Source organism: Dromaius novaehollandiae, unplaced genomic scaffold (genome assembly GCF_036370855.1).
Source record: "Dromaius novaehollandiae isolate bDroNov1 unplaced genomic scaffold, bDroNov1.hap1 HAP1_SCAFFOLD_153, whole genome shotgun sequence".
Classification (NCBI taxonomy): domain Eukaryota; kingdom Metazoa; phylum Chordata; class Aves; order Casuariiformes; family Dromaiidae; genus Dromaius; species Dromaius novaehollandiae.
In genome coordinates this window covers 18,542-24,212 of record NW_026991417.1, presented here as the reverse complement: position 1 = coordinate 24,212, position 5,671 = coordinate 18,542, and the positions used below count along the sequence as shown (strand labels likewise).

Sequence of the window (5,671 nt, the reverse complement as noted above, 5' to 3'; positions counted from 1 at the left end):
CTTTCCTGGCAGCTGATTTCTTCCTTCACCCACCACTGCAGGTATTACCTGGGCGTATGTAGAAATCAGCAGCACATAACCATCACATAGGGTCATCCTGCATGGAAGTGTGGTATGATCTAACATAAGAGCTTGGTGGAGCTGCCACTAAAACTTAGACTCAACTGGCACCCAGAAAGGGTGCCACCTCAACAAGGAACCCAGAAAGCCTAACTCATTTTTAGACTTCTATACAGCAAATATCTTAAGATACATCCTAATATCTTTGGCTTCCAAATAAATAAACAAGCAAACAAGAATGCGTATAATTATTCCCAGTGAATTTGTCTGACAGCGTCTGTAGTTGCAGAGGTCACAGCATGAGATCAGGCATGAGGCACTGCTACATTATGGAGTAATGCTACATCACATCTGAAAAGTTAGTTCCTGAGGACTGCTGACGACACATCCCTCTCTTAGGGGTGAGGGAAAAGAGGGAGCCCTGCAATAGGAAGGGTGTTTGCTTAGCAACGCTCTTTCACAAAAAACAGATGTGGCAACAGGCAGTCTTGGATATTGCTCCCTTTTCCTTTCTCTTTGGCAGGGGGGAACCCACCTTCCTGCGTATTTAATTCACCTGTTTCAACAATAAGGACACATCATTGTCTCTCAGTTCTGCTTGGAGTCCTGAATCTGTTGTTTTCTTGGAGAACAATACAGCCTTGCTATTGTCCTTTGAAGGGCTTCTTTGACCTCCTTGTTCCTCAGGTCAGGCTGTAAATCATAGGGTTCAGCATGGGAATTACCAGGGTATAAAATACAGAGATGATCTTGTCATGCTCCACAGTGTATTTTGAACTGGACCTTAAGTACATGAAGGAGCCTGTCCCATAGAACATGGTAACACCAGTCATATGGGAAGCACAGGTGGAGAAAGCTTTGCATCTGCCTTTGGCAGATTTAATCTTGTAGATGGTGACCCCGATGCATATGTAGGAGATGACAATGAGGAGAACAGTGGCGGTGATAAGCATAGTATCACAGACAAAATGGACAAGATCAGTGATGTGTCAGAGCAAGAGTTTCAGGATGTGGGGGCCAGGTCACAGAAGAAATGGTTGATGATGTTGGACTTGCAGAAGGACAAGCGGAATATAAATGTCGTCTGAACAGTTGCATTCACACAGCTCATGAAGCAGGAGCCGCACACAAGGAGCATGCAGAACTTCCTGGACATAATGACAGGGTAAAGCAAGGGGTTGCAGATGGCTATGAACCAGTCATATGCCATCACGGCCAGGAGGTAGAATTCTCCCGTCACTGCAATGCAGAACAGGAAGAGCTGAGATGCACATGCTGTGTACGATATGACTTTTGTCTCTGCCACAAAGGTCATCAGAGTGCTGGGTATAATGATGGTGGAGTAGCTGACATCTAAGAAGGAAAGGCTGCTGATGAAGAAGTACATGGGGGTGTGGAGCCTTGAGCTGATCCAGATGAGCACAATCATCCCTAGATTTCCCACTAGGGTGAACAGATAGATCAGTAGAAACACCATGAAGAGGAGGACCTGCAACCTCTGGTTGTCTGTGAAGCCCAACAAGATAAATTCTGTCACCACAGAGTGATTCCCTTCTGCCATCTATCATGGGTGAGAAAGCCAGGGTTACACTGAAGAAAACAAGACAAATGCAAGGTGACTGTCAGGTTGCCAACATGGCTCTAGTCAAGCTGACTGAGGATGAAGGCTTAATTTTGCATATATCTTCCTATTCATATTTTTCAAGTTTTGAACTTAGATTATCTCAGAGACATTTCCTGCCTTTTAAAAATGTATTTTCTTTCTGTGTACTTTGAAGGAGCACAGGTTAACAAATTGCACCTGTTCCTGCAAACTTCACTACTTTTCCCTCCCCAAATGCTTAATTTAACTTCTACAGCAGTCATCTGCACTGCAGGCATTAGCTCCATAGTATTTGTTTTACCCCACCTATATTAGATGTTCACTCAAAGATAACTTGGATCATACTCTAGAAATGCTTTTTTCACATGTTTTGATAGACATAGTCTAGGTAATTAACATTGTACATTGCTGAGATATAAACACATGCTAAACTAGGAAAATCTCTCAAACCAAAAAAAAGGGGCCAAAGAAGTCTGTAGCTTACCACTATGCCAAAAATGGTATTTTGGAGCAACTATGGTAAGCAACAGGCAAAAGCTGGTTGCTTGGAAAAGCTGACCTATAAGCATTAATGGCATTTCAGCTTGAAAAAAGCAGAGCTTATGGTCTGCTGTTGCTTCTGTAAATCTGAAACTAATGTGAAAATTATAATCAGCTGACTTCTCAAGCATGTTCTGTTTTAGCAGTCTGGAGATAAGCTTTCTGTGCCCAGGAATACAAAATTATGAAGAGACTTTGGAATAACTGATCTTGTCCATTTTTATTTTTCCAAGGAAGAATGCACTCCACCAATGTGATTCCCAGAAACCCTTGCCTACTTTGTTCTTTAAACTCTCTAGTAGCATAGTTTTCACACAATCCCTAGCCATTTATGTTTGTTCTTAAAAAGTTAGTGATTATTAAGTTTTCTCCTAAATTTTAACTCAAATTTTCCCATTGCAATTTAACTGAAAAACCTTCTGTCCCACTCTTTGTGGCATAAGAAACAATTTTTCCCCTTTCACTTTTCAGACATTTTTCCACCACCAGTTTTAACACAGTTTTAATGCTTTTTTGAGCTCATAGATTTTCCTAGACTGTGTCCAGTAAGGTGTTAGCTCATTTGGAAATTATTACCTTCAATCAAAGAGTTTGTTCTCATGGTAATTATGCCAAATGGAATCCCAGCAAAATGAGAAAGCTACTGCTTTGAAAGCTCCTAAAGCAAGCTCTCACAGTCTGAAAAAAAAATCAGAGATTATTCTCAAGAATACCTGTATTGATAGATGGGGGGGAGGAGGAAGAAGGAAATTCCCACTTCCCTCATGATATAAAGCAAAGGTATGAAATAGCTCATCTTCTGCATTCAGGCTTGTCAAAAGAATTTGTATTTGCAACTCACTATTCTTACCTTACCACTCACGTCTTAGCATTCTGGGTGTGTCAGTGTTGCTTCTCTTGTCAATGAACTCTCCTGTAAAAGAAGCAGAGGAAGAGGAAGAAAATAACGCAGCTCTGACTGCAAGGTGCATATTCTCTATTGTCTCCAAATAAGAAGGAATTTCTGTTCTCTAAAACCAGAAGGGAAGACACAGTGCATCTTTAGCTGAATCAGGGACACAGCTTATTTGTGGGAGAGGAAAATCTCCTGCTCCTTGTCAGAAAGGAGATATTTTAGCAAGTAACATGTTTTTCAAATACTTGTGCTCCATTTGGGTGTAGAATTCCTGGTTGGCCACAGCATCTGAACACAAGGCAAGACACAGCGGGACAATTAAAATGTCCTTTGTGCTCCCTGTGGAGATAATCTGTCCTCTCTTCTTGTGCAGTTATACAAATGGACTTTCTTCCTCACATTTTTAAAGAGATTTTTCTTCTTCTTTTTTTCCCTCTGTGTTATTTTTCTTGTTTTCTTCTGCTACATAGTAACTTAGGTCATCATGGACCAAAAAAAAATCATTTTCCACACTGGGGAGGGAAACACAGGGAATGAGAAAAAGATGCTTCTGTTCAGTAGAGAAGGCCTTTTCCCCAGACTGCTCTGAAGCAGACTGGTAATTTCGGCCATATCAACCTGTCTTGGTTTTCTGAGCCTCTAGGATATGTAGGCGGTGAATTAAACCCCTGGAGAAGAGTGAAACTTAGGCCTTGTTTTGCATTCTGGGAAGCTGTCCTGATCCAATATCGGGGGGGTTTTGTTACAATCCCAAGGACGAGATTAAGACGCTAAAACTGGTCAAATATCATACAACCTTTTAACTTTATTTTCCACGGAGTGAGGAGAAAAGGTGGGGAAAGGTGAAGGGGAGGAGAGAGAGAAAGAGGGAGAGAGAGGGAGAAAAAAAGGGGGAGAGAGAAAGAGGTATCACCACCCGTGGATCCAGCGGCGTCCTGTTGGTCCTCTTCACCCTGGGTGTAAATTTTAGCGAAGCGCGTGCAGTAATTACAACTCGAGCAGGGTCCGACCCTAGGTTCCCGCTGAAAAGTTCGGAGCCAAATCAAGGCAAATTAAATAAATAAATTGTAATGACACACGTGCAGTAGTTACAGCTCGAGTTGGGTGCCTCCGAAGAGGGACCCCGAACAAAGAAATCCCTGGGCAATTATACTTTCCAATCTAAGCTCTCCGCCCTTCACGCAGTAGTTTGGACCAATAGTAATATTTAGGTCTGGGGTCTCCTGCTCCTTATTGGGTCCCTAGGTAGGTTGTTTACTGTTGTGGTTTCTGCTGACAGATGTGTTTTCATTCTTCGGGTCCTGCCCTTATCACTCAAGGCCCTGACAATTTATTACTTCCCCAGCAGTGACAGTAGGTGTTATTTCCAAGGTCCAGACAAAGGGATTATGATCTGGACCCCGAGATAGCCCAGAACCCCCCCTAATCAGCATTATTTCAGCAGCGAGAGGAGGCCCTGCTCCCCAGGGTCCCGGCGCCCAAGCAGGCCTCACTTCAAAGCCTTGACATCCTTCCTCCCGGAGTGTGAAGCATGGGAATGCAAACGGCTGGTAACCCCCTTGTCTTTCCAGGCTGCACCGGCTCTGGGGCCCTTTCTCACTGAACTAGGGAGTGCGGCCTAAGGCTTCAGCAAATTTAGCTACTCAGGCTAAGCAAGTTTTATAGAAGTTGTGCTAAGCAGCAGTAATTTACAGTCCAGGTCCCAAAGTCTCTGCCCGATCGTGGTCTGGTTTGGCGCAGGCTCGGTGTGTCCTGAACGGTCGCAGGGAGACCATTTTGGGGGTCGCAGCAGCTCAGTCCTGTTCCTGCCGGGAACAGATGGCTTGTTCGGGGTTATGGTTTGCTTGCACCTTATGTACCAAGAAATGTTTAAGGCAAAAGTTCACTCATCTGTCCGCCACAGAAGCCCCTTTCTCAAGCTGTGTGTTGACATCAGACGTGCTTCAGCCTATTCTGAAACATGTTACAGACATAAGAAGCACAGATATGAGTTGCTCCTTCAAACGCTTTCTCTACACTTCTAACCTCTACACTGGGACTCCCAACATGTGACATATGGCAGTAAGTTAATTCAAGGCACAAACTAATGTTCTTCTAAGATGCTTCAGTTAAAACAACTATATATTTGCCAAGGTCTTTTCTTATTCACCAAGGGATATGTTTGTGTGTAACCAAATCAAACACCTTGGCTAGAAAAGTCAGTGTTCAAGAAATGATATTCATACATTCGGTCCAAGAGAAATAAGTCCCCAGCTCTTTCTGTTTTTTAATTTCTCTGGGTCATTCAAATTAATGGAACATTCGCCCAGCTAAAGCTGTTCAAACTTTGAAAGGAGGAGAAATTATTGACACTTGAGATGAAAAGATCAAGTTTCTCATGGTTAAATAGGTTCGTAGATTCTGTGAGGGGAAAATTAATCAACATAGATGACAAAAAGGAACAAAGAGTGTATTTCTCTGAAACACAAAGTCTGTAGACTACACAGTGAACCTACATAGTCTACTGTGACGGTCACAGGATTAATATGCTGTCATCATATATATAAGGACTAATGGCATAGGGGAAAGCAGGA

At 42.8% G+C, this 5,671-nt stretch overlaps 1 pseudogene; it reads right to left on the bottom strand.

Moving 5' to 3' along the window:
- Positions 1 to 648: 648 nt before the first annotated feature.
- LOC135326429 (olfactory receptor 5J3-like) lies at positions 649 to 1,621 on the bottom strand (annotated as a pseudogene).
- Positions 1,622 to 5,671: the final 4,050 nt, after the last annotated feature.